Source organism: Neocloeon triangulifer, unplaced genomic scaffold (genome assembly GCF_031216515.1).
Source record: "Neocloeon triangulifer isolate White Clay Creek 2 clone unplaced genomic scaffold, ASM3121651v1 ptg000002l, whole genome shotgun sequence".
NCBI lineage: Eukaryota > Metazoa > Arthropoda > Insecta > Ephemeroptera > Baetidae > Neocloeon > Neocloeon triangulifer.
In genome coordinates, this window is record NW_026775545.1 from 6423405 (window position 1) to 6436569 (window position 13165).

The following is a 13165-nucleotide window of genomic DNA, read 5'->3' on the forward strand; positions in this document are numbered from 1 at the left end:
TAATTTATTTTAAGCTCAATGAACGAGCTGCATTAAATAAGGAAAATTATCATATTTAACGTTTTATAATGCTCAATCATATTAAAGGATCCCAAGATCAAGAATTTATTAAATTAATTCGAAATAACATTAAAATTATACGGCTTAAGGTGATTAATTTGTTAAAGTCTCTATTTCATCAAAAAGAGGTCTCAAATTTTAGTATCCCATGTAAAGTTATTGTGAAGCAAAAAGTATAAAAAATGGAAAATTAAGTTTAGCAACTTTTATGGCTTCTGTTTTAATTCATTATATTTGTATTAAAATTAAAAACGGCAATGATTTTCCATAAATTTAATTAATGAAATTAGATTAAGAAGTCTATCGATTTCTTAAAAAAATAATTGCTAGGCACTTAATTCCATTTGAAAAAATTTAAAATTTAAAATAAAGTCATGAAACAGCCCGAGAAATTAAAAGTCCATTTTCTGCATCGAATTTTCTTCAAAGTAAAATTTAAAAATGTTTAATGTTCCCGCATTTGTTTATTCAAAATAACACTATTCACAATTATCCTACATGTCGAATGAAATAGAAAACATAATAGACTTGTTTCACTTTCAGTACATTTATTGATCACTATCAGCGAAGTGACATTATTTTGCTGATTCACTGAGCCGCATTGTTGACCTTCTTTTGACTGCCCAACCCATCTTTTAACAAAAGTGAGCTGACCCTCGGACGAAATCGACTTTTATGCCGAGTCTAATACGCATGAACGAATGCACAACGGTGTTTACTCGCCGTTGTTTGTTATGTATGTTTACGTTCTCTCTGTGTGTACTTATGTACAGAGTATACGAGACGACTCGCTCTTTTTCTGGCTTTGCAGGGCTGTTTATATTCTTTTTTACCCTCAACACATCGGCGTGTTTGTGCTGCACTCTTCTATTGCAAAGAATGGAGATTATGCTCGAAACAAATCCTGCAAATTCTGATTCAACAAAGATGCAAAATTGCGAAATGAGTGTGCATAGAGGGGAAAATGAATGCGGAAAGCAACACCGGTGCTGGCAACGTTTTTTCCCATTCTGAGAGAGCAAAGTCCCCTGAGTGAATCTCTCATGTTCCTTGGATAAAAAATGATGCAAACGTGCAGACGCGCGGAATCAAATATAGGGCGTGGAATAAAAATTCAAACACCTGCGTCAGACGGGATAAAAATAAATGACGGGGATTCGTCTCTTTCAGAAAGACGAACGAGCTCATAATCAAAATGACAGGAACATAAATATCAAAGTGGAGTATGGAAAAAACAACAGATTGGTGTTCGCCTCCTGCAAAAGTGACTTTTCGCTGAAAAAGTGTTTACTTGAGTATAAAATTTTCTTGCCATGAAAGACGAAGATTTACAATTAAGATAAAATTAGACTAAGACAAGATAGATATTGAAGTTGGAATGAGTGCGATTAAATTAAATAATCAACATTTTATCCAGCACAAGTTGAAATATATTATTTATACTATTTTAGGATTGGTTTTTCGTCACTCAATCCAATTTCCATTTCCTGGTAAAACATTACAAGCATTTTCAATTTAAAAAAATTTATTTCATGGGTTGAAAAACGTGATATTTTTTGTGCATCAGGCCTGCTCATATTAGCTTTAGTGAGAATATTATGGAAAAATATCTCAGAAAATAATATTTTCCAGTTCAGAAATTAATTGGTCTCCACAAATCAGAGTGCCTCATTTTGTCCCAGCCTGCCAAAAAAATAATTTAAAACCGTCAGCTGAATCATTATATTTTATTTTGGATCTGAAGATTTCTAAACCCAAAAACTAATTTATTCAGGCCACGTGATTAATCGACGGTTCAAACGGTGCCAGTGGTGTCACAGGGTCCGCATCGCAGCCCCACGCAGATAGGATCATTTCATTCCAGCCAGTCCAAGCAAGAAATAAACGCTGATTGCAATCAGCTGCGGCGCGAGTGACATTTTATTCTTCCTATTGCGGTAGGACGCTGCGTGTGTTTGTATCGATCGCACACGTGGGAGCGAGAAAATCGAGACCGACGAGCCGCCTCTCGAGGGAATCGCCCGTCCGAATGTGAAAGCCGCTTTATGAATATTGAACTTGAATTATTCACTAGTGCGCCGCGTAAATTGCCCAGCTGGCTGGCTGCGAAAGTGTGTTATTTTCGGTCTGTGTGGAGAACGCAATTGGCCGCGGACTGTCGGGGGAAACAATGCGGCGCTGATGGCCTTTGCTGTTACGATGAAATTGCCGCGCAGTAATTTCTTCCGGATGACTGACAACTAATTTCGAGGGCAGTATTATAATTTTTTTAGCGTAATTGGGAAATAACAACGCAGCGTGATTAGGTTTTTAGCGGTTTTTCGATGGACAAAGAAATAATTAATTCAGTATTTATTATGCAAAACTGGTTTTCCGTTTAAATTATTTTAAAATTAAATTTACATTTCATCTATGTTTGTGCAATTGATTGCTTACTTCAAAGAGCTTATTATCCCGTTATTATAGGACTAATTTAACTCACTTACATGGTAATCTCGTTTTAATCAATCAGGGACTGCATTAAAATGGTTCAATCTTGTCAATAATACAAAATTTGGCTGATTTGAAGAATTAATTAATAATTTAGAAATTTGCGTTCCAAATATAGAAGAATTCAATACTAGGACTGATAAAAATATCAAATATAATTTGTAAATTTTTATTAGTATTTGATTTACTTAAGCAAACCTACAATGATTTTAAAAGTGTGTTATTCAAAATTTCTTTTCTTATTTTTTTTTTTTAAATCAATTAAAAAACTGCGAGTTACTGGAAGTTTTTTATACAAATTCTTACCCTTTCCGCAACCCCACATCAATTGCAATTTGCATTCGCCACCTTGTTAGAATAAATTATAATCTCGTTAGGTTACTTGAGCATTCCTGAGACTACAAATGTCGCATTCTACATCGGGAGAAATGCTCTTACATAGTCCTTTGCAGACACATTGATCAAATGAGAGCGAGCGCTATTCCCTGCTCGCAAGCAATATTTCAGCGGCGTAATGTGCGCCACAACGAATTACCGCGCGCGGCTAAATAACTCTGTTGATACTACTTCGCTCTCATCCGTTTGCTGCGGCGGAAAGTTTAATATCGCACGTGCCACTTTTTATTCTGCTCTCGCCGCCGCCGCTCGTTTCCCTCAAGAGCGTCTTCTTAATGCAAATGCGCGCCGGCGGATGAGACTCGGCCGAGTTTCAACTTTTTAGCGTAAACACGTGCACACGCGAGAGAGTAAAGAGAACAGCGAATGTCGGTAATTAGCAAATGTACGTGTGTGCACTTCATTCTCGTTTTTGCGCCAAAGTAGCGCCGGAGAGCAACTGAATAATGAGGCGCTTGATTAAAATAACTTTGGTCGCAAATATTCAACTGGGAGTTGGTAAATATGCTTTTTACATTAGCATTTATTCCTGACATGGGCAGGCGGTGATGCGAGTTTGAAATGGAAATTAATTTGGCGCACGTTTCACTTTCAACACTGCCGGACTGAAAACTTTGCTAATGATTTTTTTTTCAATATAATACGAAAATGTGAGCTTTTGATGTGGGTCCTGCTGAAATTAAATTGTACCGTCTATATTTAACTTAATCCAATTGAATTCTAGAAGGAAATATGGTGTTATTAATCTCATTAGGATGATGGCTTTGACAGTCCCAACGAACAATAATAAGTGGGATATTTAAATTGAATCACATTGGAAAACTCAAATTCTTCTCTTACCAAAGTATTTTTTTCTACATAAAATTAATTATTCGCCATTCCAGTAAACAATTAAATTTACAATATATATTAAATAACTTAATTAACTGTCGTTTTTTTATTAGTTAAAATTGGTTTTGGGAATTATTTGATAATACTTATTAAGCTAAAAGATTTTTTTAATATAAAATAGTTTATTTTTTTATAAAAATATTATCACTATCAATTGCACTTTGATTAAATAACTCCACGATAAATACAATTCTTTCATATTCTAGTTGTGCTAAATTGAGTGGCATATTTCAGGTTAAAATCTCTTAAACTACTAATAAAATTGCAATATAAATTTCAATAACTTGAAAACATAAATATTATGTATATTTTTCAATATTAATTTTTAACTTCAGATCTAGTTCATTGTCCGTCTCAAGGTGTCAAAAGCAGCTGTAAGAATCACAGACAAAAATAACTGGCGGAAGAATATTATAGTCGGTAAAGCCACAGGAATTCAAACAACAGACAAATCAGTGCGATTTGATTCTGTTACGCGAGTACGTTGCTCCGTTGAAAAGATTAAAGAATAAGTAGTTTATTTTAAAAGAAAAAGAAAGATTTTTTGCAAGAATATATCATATGCACGAGGGAGTGTTAATAACAAACGTACTCGGAGTTCTTTACAAGGCTTCCGACCACTTTGCTGCGCCTTTTGCGCGGATCAATAAGAAAGGTGCATGAACAGCAGCGGGGGCAAAAAGCGGCAGTCACATGCACGTACAGCCCTTTTAGGCGACCGGTGGACGGATGGAAAATTACTTTTGAGCACTGCAAATAGAGAGAGTGAAAGACGAGTTTCTGAAATTGTGTGTGCGCGAACAAGTAATGAAAAAAGTTTTCACGTGGTAAAGCTGGAAGCGTCGAATTGAAAGAGTCGCTTTGCCATTAATTGCACACGAGTTTGAACAAAAGCGATGACAATTAAAGTGTATTTAAACAGGCAGCTGTACCGACGTCTGACTCTGGGTCGAGTGAGAGATGCCGCCGCTTTTAATGGGGTCGTCCTCTCCAGTGAAAAGAGAGAAAGGGAGAAGCGTTTTATCCTGAGGGTGCAAAATGCCTTAATAATAATGATATTTATCATGAAAAGGCACTGCTGAATATACGTCTGGCTGAATTAAGTCGGGAATAAATTTCAAATTTCGTGTGGCAGGCAACGATGGTTAATAGTGGTGCGGAACATTTCAGTTTCTCCGCAAAGATTTAGACTGCGTGTGTATTTTCCTCCCGTGCTTACGCAAGAAAATTAGCATTAGCCCGGCTTTCTATTTTGAATTGCTAAACTCGTGCACAAAAACACTTCCACCATGAAATGTTGTGCCTTTTGTGTTGGGGTTTACAAGGTTTTTGATGTAATTTAATCATTTTGAGAGAAATTTCCATCTTTTCCTTAAAATAGCATTTGCACTTTTTTCAACATTTTGTGGGAAAAGTATGCAAATTCACTTGTTTTACAGCGCCGGATAATCGTGGAGATGGTTGTGGAAAACGACCGGCCGCGGCAAGAGAGTGTGTGTCATTAAAAGTCCAAGGGCGTATAATGAAAAGGGGCTGCTGATGATAAGGCGGGCAATAAATAAAACGAGACGCTGCCATCCAAAATGTGTTCGTAACGTAGATCGGCCAGTATGTAAACAGCGCACAAATCTCTTCGCACCCTATAATTACCTGCGCCTCGAGAGCCGATCGTTTTTTTTTCTCCGGCCCTGCGGAAGGCGATTTTATGCAAATAGCCCGACAGTGGAGACACGCAAGTTGCATAAGTCCAAAATATGCTGCATAATGGGCAATGCCAAGGAAAACGTATAAAAATGTTAAACGCATTTGAGCGGAGAAATTCAACTTTCGAGTTAATTTTCCAGATTAAAAATTCAAAAATTCAGACTTTTCCAGAGCAGTCACACAAAAACAAGTGGATAGATAAAACAAATATGAGACCAAATTTCAGGTCAGAGTAATTATTTAAATGTTTTAACATAGATAAGATGACACTACATTTCAAAATATTCAAACACTTAAAAAAATTACAAGCACTGAAAATTTTAAAAAACTTTCAAATTACCTCTGCATAGTTATTTAATTAATATTTAATTAGTATTAACTGAAAAAAAGTTCATCAATTTTAAATAGTTTAAAAAGTTCATAAAAATAACACGGAGCAACCATTAAAATAAAGTGAATGATAAATTAAAGTTAATAAATATTTTTTTTAACTGCCACTTGGTCTATATAAAAACCACAAGAGAATAAAATTGTTTAGGGATTTATCTGATTTAATGTTAGTTTTTTTTTGCTATTATCATATTTTCCATAACATCATTGATTTAAATCGGCTTTCCAAAATAGAGATACTGAAGTATACTTTTAATTTTTGTGTATTTTCACCTTAGAATAAAAAAAATTGATTTACACCATTTCTGATATTTGTATGCATCCAGCGTGTTGCAATAATACGCCTATTCCCTCTCTTCTATCAAGACATTCTCGATTCAATAAAGAGAAATGTATAAATTTTTATGACACTTTTACGGTCCAACACTGTCAGTTTTACAAATGAGGCTTTCCAAACACCCCAGACTTTCCAATAGAAAACACCTTGATCTGCAGAGAGGGCATTACTTTCAAAGCGGAAAGAGAATGGACGCGGTCAATAATGGCGTTATAAGTGAGAGCCGACGCGATCGACACGTATAATCACACACGATTCCAAAACGGAAGGGAATGTTGGAAAGCATTCACCTTCTCTCGCCATCAGACTAAATTATTGTAATGACGCGAGAGCAACGTCATGAATACTGCATCGGACGCTCAGGGGTCAAAGGGGTCGTCGGGGCAGAGTTAATCGGCTTGGGCTGCTAATCAGACAAAGCGGAAGAGACGCACGTCGCATTTGCGTCTCAGAGCGGGTGCGTTTCCGAAGCTGTTGCTGTGTGATATTTGCACAAACCGGTGTGGCCACGGGGACTTGGGATAGCGCTGATTATATCCGTGCTTTGCAAAGAGAAAGGATTCCGCTCTTGTTGCCGCCGGCTTTTGTTAGACGCTAATTAAAGAAGAGCACACGCGCATACACGGCTAATCAACCGCGCTCTGCTCCGTGGCCTGGAATTTTGCGCTAACCCACTCATCTGCTGATTACGCGCTCCTCACCCCATGAGGATTAACGTATTGCTTTTTTTTTTTTGCTTTCACCAGGATTTTTAATGGAAAAATGTTAGCCCTTTATGAATGCACCTTTTGCAGTAATTGCTGTTGGCCAGGAAAATTGTATTTTTTATCAAAATGAAAATAATGTTTTGGTCAGAAAAGTACTGGAATATCTAAAATTTTGATACAACTAATATTTAATTTTATATTTAGTGGCAAAATATTTTGTCACTTATAAAAAGCCCATTTCCATAATTAAATCAGAAAAATATATTTTTTGTAAATTACTTTTAAATTCGAAAGTAAAGTTGTAACATTAAGGATTTTAGGTCAAAAAATTTATTTTAAAATTTCAGTGTCATCTCTCTACCACTCTCTACTTAGTTGAATTCTCTAGTTAGTTTTAATATATATTCAATAAAATGCAGTTTTTAATTAATTTGTATAAGTCGACAACTATCAGCATTTTTCATTTACATCCTACTACTTAATTTTTGAATAAAATCATTATTTTTGCGATGGTTTAACAATATTTATTGATATTGAAATAAACGAAGTGGTTCAAGATAAATAAAGTCTTTCATAAACAAATTTCTGCAAAATAAATTTGTCCCACTTGTAAAAAAGCACAATATTATTTTGCAACTGAATAAGGACTATAATTTTTATTTTCTTTTCTCATGCTCTCAACTCTGCTAAACTCATATCATAACCTATTTAGGACGCATTAAGATGGAACAAATGAAATAAAAGCGTTCCCGAGAGAAATGCAAAATCGCGCGCGCGAGACACGTTTATTTGAAGATGCTTTCTCGCGCATCGTGCCTGAGTCGTTTGCACGGCAGCAGCCCTGGGGTGGTGCGTGCCCGGAAAGTATTGCAGGTGATTATCTGGCAGTGGAGAGAGGCGAGAAAGATGCTTGTTAGAGACACACACACACAGCGCAGGTGAAAGAGAGTCGCTCGGCTGGTGCGCGCCACTTGCAAGCATTAACTTAATCAGATCAGCAGCCCTCGTCGGGTTGATGCCTCCGCAGATAGAGCGCCATGTTTGAATACCAATTTCGCCCCCAACCGACTTTGGCCCTGTATGGAATATGAGTGTGTGTTCTGGTCGAGATCATCCCTTGTAATCAGGCCGAATTGACAAAGTTGCATCTGATCGTAAATGAAGCGAACGTGGCCGTGCTCTGCAGGTAAATTATTTCAAGATAGACGAGGACGTGCAACACAGAGCATGGGAGTTGTGAAAGGCAACTTACTCTAGCTAATGCAGTTAACTTTGACTTTGATGGCGCAGAACGAGACACACTCAGGCACTTTTGAGTCATCTAGTGAAATGGAAGCAAATTTAATTTTCAATTGATTAAATTATTTTTGTATTACAAAAACAAATAAAAAAAAAAAATTGGAGGAACTTTTCAAGTCCTTAGAAATAATTTTGAGTTTGAGTTATTTTAAATTCTATTTGATCATGAATTTAAATTTATGAATATAATATTCTTAAAATAAATGGAATGAAGATTTGCAGTATTCAAAGAAAAATGATTTGACATTCCAAGCTGCAGTAAAAGTTGTTTTTCCTTAGATGGAAATGTCTCTTTATATTTTAAAACTTTGTTTTCGCAAGTATTAAAAATGATTAAAAAATTGACTAACTGAAACATAAAGAAATTCTAAATATGTCAAAGTTTACTTATCTTGCTATTTAAATATTATTTAAAAAAAATTAGTTTTAGAAACTTTACTATTCATTGTTCATCACGAATCATGAATAAGCAAGTTTTGTATTATTTCCAATTTTAAAAGTTTTAATTGCATTCAAACAATATGAAATGTCTTAATAAAACCAATTTGAGAAGATACACTTCAGACGTTCTATCTCATCCATATCTAGGAGTTCTGCAGAAATGCACTTAGCATGACATGTATATTTAATTAAAAAATTCCCACTCAAACGGCGCTCATTTGCGTTGTTCTCGGTGCTCAAGTAGGCATAAAGCGCATCTACATGAATATTTCATGGCAGCACCGGAATGCAAATGTTTATCAACTCCGAACGTTAGGCATGCAAAAGGAAGATTTTGAGCTGCAAAAAATTCCGACTAGGTCACGGAGCGGTGAAAGAAAGAAAAATTTCCTTCCTTACCTCCCTCAACTCAACTCAGAAGAACGGGTTTTTGAACTTGCTGTGCAACGTGTTTAACCGAGGTGGCTGCCTGCCAGAATCTAAAATGAGGTGGCTACTCAGCCGAACCCCCAGGAGGTGAGCTTCTATCTATCTCTCTCACTCTCTCTGTGTGCAAACCACCGCCACCACCACTTCTGATATTATATATATTATCTCTCTCTGGGATGGACAGGAGGGATTAGGTTTCACAGAGTGTCGATGAGATCAGGCTTTGATGTGTCACGCGAAGATGAATTTTTAATTTTGCAGCAGCGACTCTTCGCCGGCACTACAAAGGCCGATGTTTTATTTATCGCCGGTTCTCTCTTTGCTCGGTACACCAGCCAGCAGAGAGACGAGAGTGTGCCACTCACTCTCTCGTCTGATCAATACAGATTTGCTTGCTTCTTTTACACCCTCTCCGCCGTATGCATACGCGCCGAGCAAAAAGCGGATTGTGTTTTTTTATGTGACCTGAACGCGCCGCCAGAGTGGAAAAGAGCCCGATCGAGTGGAAGCTTTATTCAGGATTCGCGAACATACTCGTGACTTTTTGTTCATTTCACTGACAACGGATACGCTTGTCACTATGGCTTATTCTTCCTTTTGAAAGCAGATCTAAAGCTTCAATTAAATGAATATTTTATTCATCATTCCATGGAACTAACAAGTGGAGATTATTATATACTTTTTACTGATTGTTTTTTTTTAATGTGAAATAATTAACATAAGTGGAAAATATAAATAAATTTCAAGATCCGAAGTCAATTTTTCTATAATTAATTCAGTTTTTTTTATCATAGTTGCATACCAAATATACATGCATATGTTTTACAAACGTAAAAAAACAGTAGACAATCTTTGAACTAATTGAATCATCCCCAAAAATTTAAATTTATTTCTTAAAAGAGCTTAGAAACCAGTTGATCTCAAGTTTATGCAACATGAGTAGGGATTTGAAACATAAAATGCTTTTAAATTCTCATTCCCCCCCCCCCCCCCCCACAGATTATTAAACAGGAGATAATTGGCTCAAGCTCAAGCAGTGACAACAGATTCAAAATGGAATAGGAAATTTGATAAATGATTATTTTTTCATCACACAAGCAAACGGAATTTCCTAAATAATGTTCCAAGAACCCATTAAACGAATTGCATCAATGTATTAATTTTGATAATTTAATTTCTCAAAATAGCATATTTAATCTTATTACTATAATTAAGTTATGAAAACGTATTCAATAATGTACTCAAATTGGATAGAAATTTAGTGTATTTGAGCACAGACCAAATTTTGCTCGAACTTTCCAATTTTCATTATGATAAGTGAGTAAACAAGGCAACTTCCCACGTTGTTTTATGGAGAGCGCATAGTGTGGTGTTTGGGCTGCTTTTCGCTCCCCACACATCTCCAAACACCCGTCGGCTTCGTGGTTGCGCCCTGGCAAAACACCATGCACACATTCCTCAGAAACGCCGGGCCGTGCGTGCCGTTAACGTGAAACTTTGATTTCCAGCTCGGTAACTTTCGGGGAAAAGGAGCGATGTGCCGACGACAGCAGTCGGCCCTGTTGCATGCATCAATTTCATGTATCTACAACGTCTATAGCAAGTAATGGTACCAGGAATTTTGTTGCGCCACCACCAAAATGGATATTTCTTAGATTGGCATCTCGAAATAGGAACGACATCTTGAGTGACATCGACGGAAGAACAAAAATAATATTGGATAAGGCTATTTTATTTTGTATTTGTTATAAAAAAAATCTAGTTGAGAGACGTTTTTGCTCATAAACATATGTGACACAAAAAATATATCTATTGGGCATAAAATTCACGCTGTTTTAAACCAAAAGAAAAACTGCAATTAAATGCAACAGAAAATTAATAAAGTAAATTAAAATCAAAAGATAGTGCAAAAATTCTGTTGAAAATCACGAACGCCTCGTTGGACTATTTATGAAAATAAAATGTTTGAAATGTTGAGAAAATGAAAATATTCCACTATAGTCAGGACGGTAGCTACTTGCAAAATTCAAATTGATTCTTCTGTTGCTAAACACTCGGCAAGATGACGTGGCAGCTGCTGCTAATGTTCCTTCTCAGTGTTGGGCACACGTCAATTCAAATTTAGAGGTCACGCACGAAAATAGCCTCATAAACAATACGCACACACCTTCTGCCCCTTATTTTTAGTTCGGTGCTAATGTTCTCCATTTTCACTGCGGCGCCATTAACCGAATTTCGCTTCCTGCCGGGCGCGAAATAAATTCCGGCCCTGTGCGCCGCGCATTAAACATTTTTTTCCTTTTTTCGAAACGAGCGTTTCGCGTGGAACGAGCTACGCAAGGAAATGAAAAGTCTGCTTGGTGAGATCCTTCTCAACGAGCCAGTCGGCAATTCCGCGAGCAGGCACAGCCAGATGAGATAAGCAAAAGAGTTTTTCTTTTAATTTACAACCACGGCAAACTCGAATCTGTTGAAATTTTTTTACTCAAAAACGGCACCAGACGAAATAAATAAATAAAAAATGCAAAGAAGAAAAGGAAGGTTAAAGGAAAACGAAAAACGGAATGTGGTGGCGGAATGCGTTATGCGCGGGATAAATTAATTCTCTTTTGCCACCGCGATGTTATTTTCACCTTCGCAGCGCCACGCAAACAAAGTATGCTCCTGGGAGCGAAACATTTTTATGAAACCACGAAATTAACTGGGAGACCCCTTTGCAGTCAAATTCCCCCTAAAGCAAGTTGGCTCTTCAGTAGGTGGGCTACGAATTTTAGAATATGCAGATTAACCATCAAAAACCCGTGGGCAAATGGAATAGATCTTTCAAACGTGAGACGCTGAGGATTTTAAATGTAACAATTAATTGTTTACATAAAGCCAAAAAGTTAATGACTGTAAGAAATTAAGATTTTAATATAAAATGCGTTAACAATTGAAACACTAATTAATTGCTATAAAAATATTTTACAATATTGTATTTTTTTAATTGATTTACATTGCAATTTGCATACTTGAAATAGAAATGTGTATGTTTTTTGAAACTACAAAGAAAAAAATCACTACTTTTAGCGTTCAAAATTTAAGTTATATTAAAATTAATGAATAATTCTAATTGTGCTAATTATTATTTCATAGAGAAATTTCTGTGTCAAACCCTCCAAATCTAGATTTCTTAAATATTGAAAAATCCTCTTTTGTGTAGCTGTATGCATTTTTTTTTAATGAATAAAGGAACTAATCAAAGGTAAAACTTTTTCTAGAAATAAGATTTTATTGAATGTATTTTATTGTATCAAAATTTAAGTTTTGCAATAGAAAGTTCGAGAATCATAATATTCTAAAACATCTGCGGGATTTTAAGGATTTCTGTTTCCGCCTAAAAACTTTTCTATTTTATATAAATTCAGAAACGGATGACAATGATGGGGCAAATTTCACCTAAAAAATTGACTCAAAACTCGTCTGCTGATAAACTTTATGGCTCAATTTGCTGCATAACACGGTTACGTTTCAGCAAACATTTCCACTCCACCGTTTTGGCCAAATTATCCGACGCACGCGTGAGCCAATTTCGCAAAATGCACCGTGTTTATACCAAACCGCCCGGAAGAGTGAGGCTGGAAAATTGATGCAATTTATTTCAATCATGCGAAAAACGCTGCCATTAACGCCGCCGTCGGCTGAAAATGCTCTCTCTTTTTTGGGAAGAAGAGCCTCTCTTCTCCCGGCATTGATGAAACTTCGCGTCTGCCTTGGTTAGCAACACGTTGTGCGTGCGTCGCAAACCATAAATTCATAAAAGTGTCGCGCAAAATTTGCGTGCCTGAGTAGTAGTAGTAATGCTGACGCTCTGCTTGCGAGAAATTTTATTTTTGTTCATGTCTGGACAAAAAAATAAATTGCGCCAGCCGTGGGATTAGCGGCGAAAGGGTTGTTGGTTGGTCGCGCCCGTGAGCCCCTAATGTGATGATGGAGTGATATCATAAAACACAACACGTGGCTTTCCAGCTAATATTTCAGA

At 36.4% G+C, this 13165-nt stretch overlaps 1 protein-coding gene across 4 annotated transcripts in view; it reads right to left on the reverse strand.

Moving 5' to 3' along the window:
- LOC132205488 (glutamate-gated chloride channel) overlaps positions 1 to 13165 on the reverse strand; it is an 80872-nt gene that overhangs the window by 50498 nt on the left and 17209 nt on the right. The window lies entirely within an intron of this gene.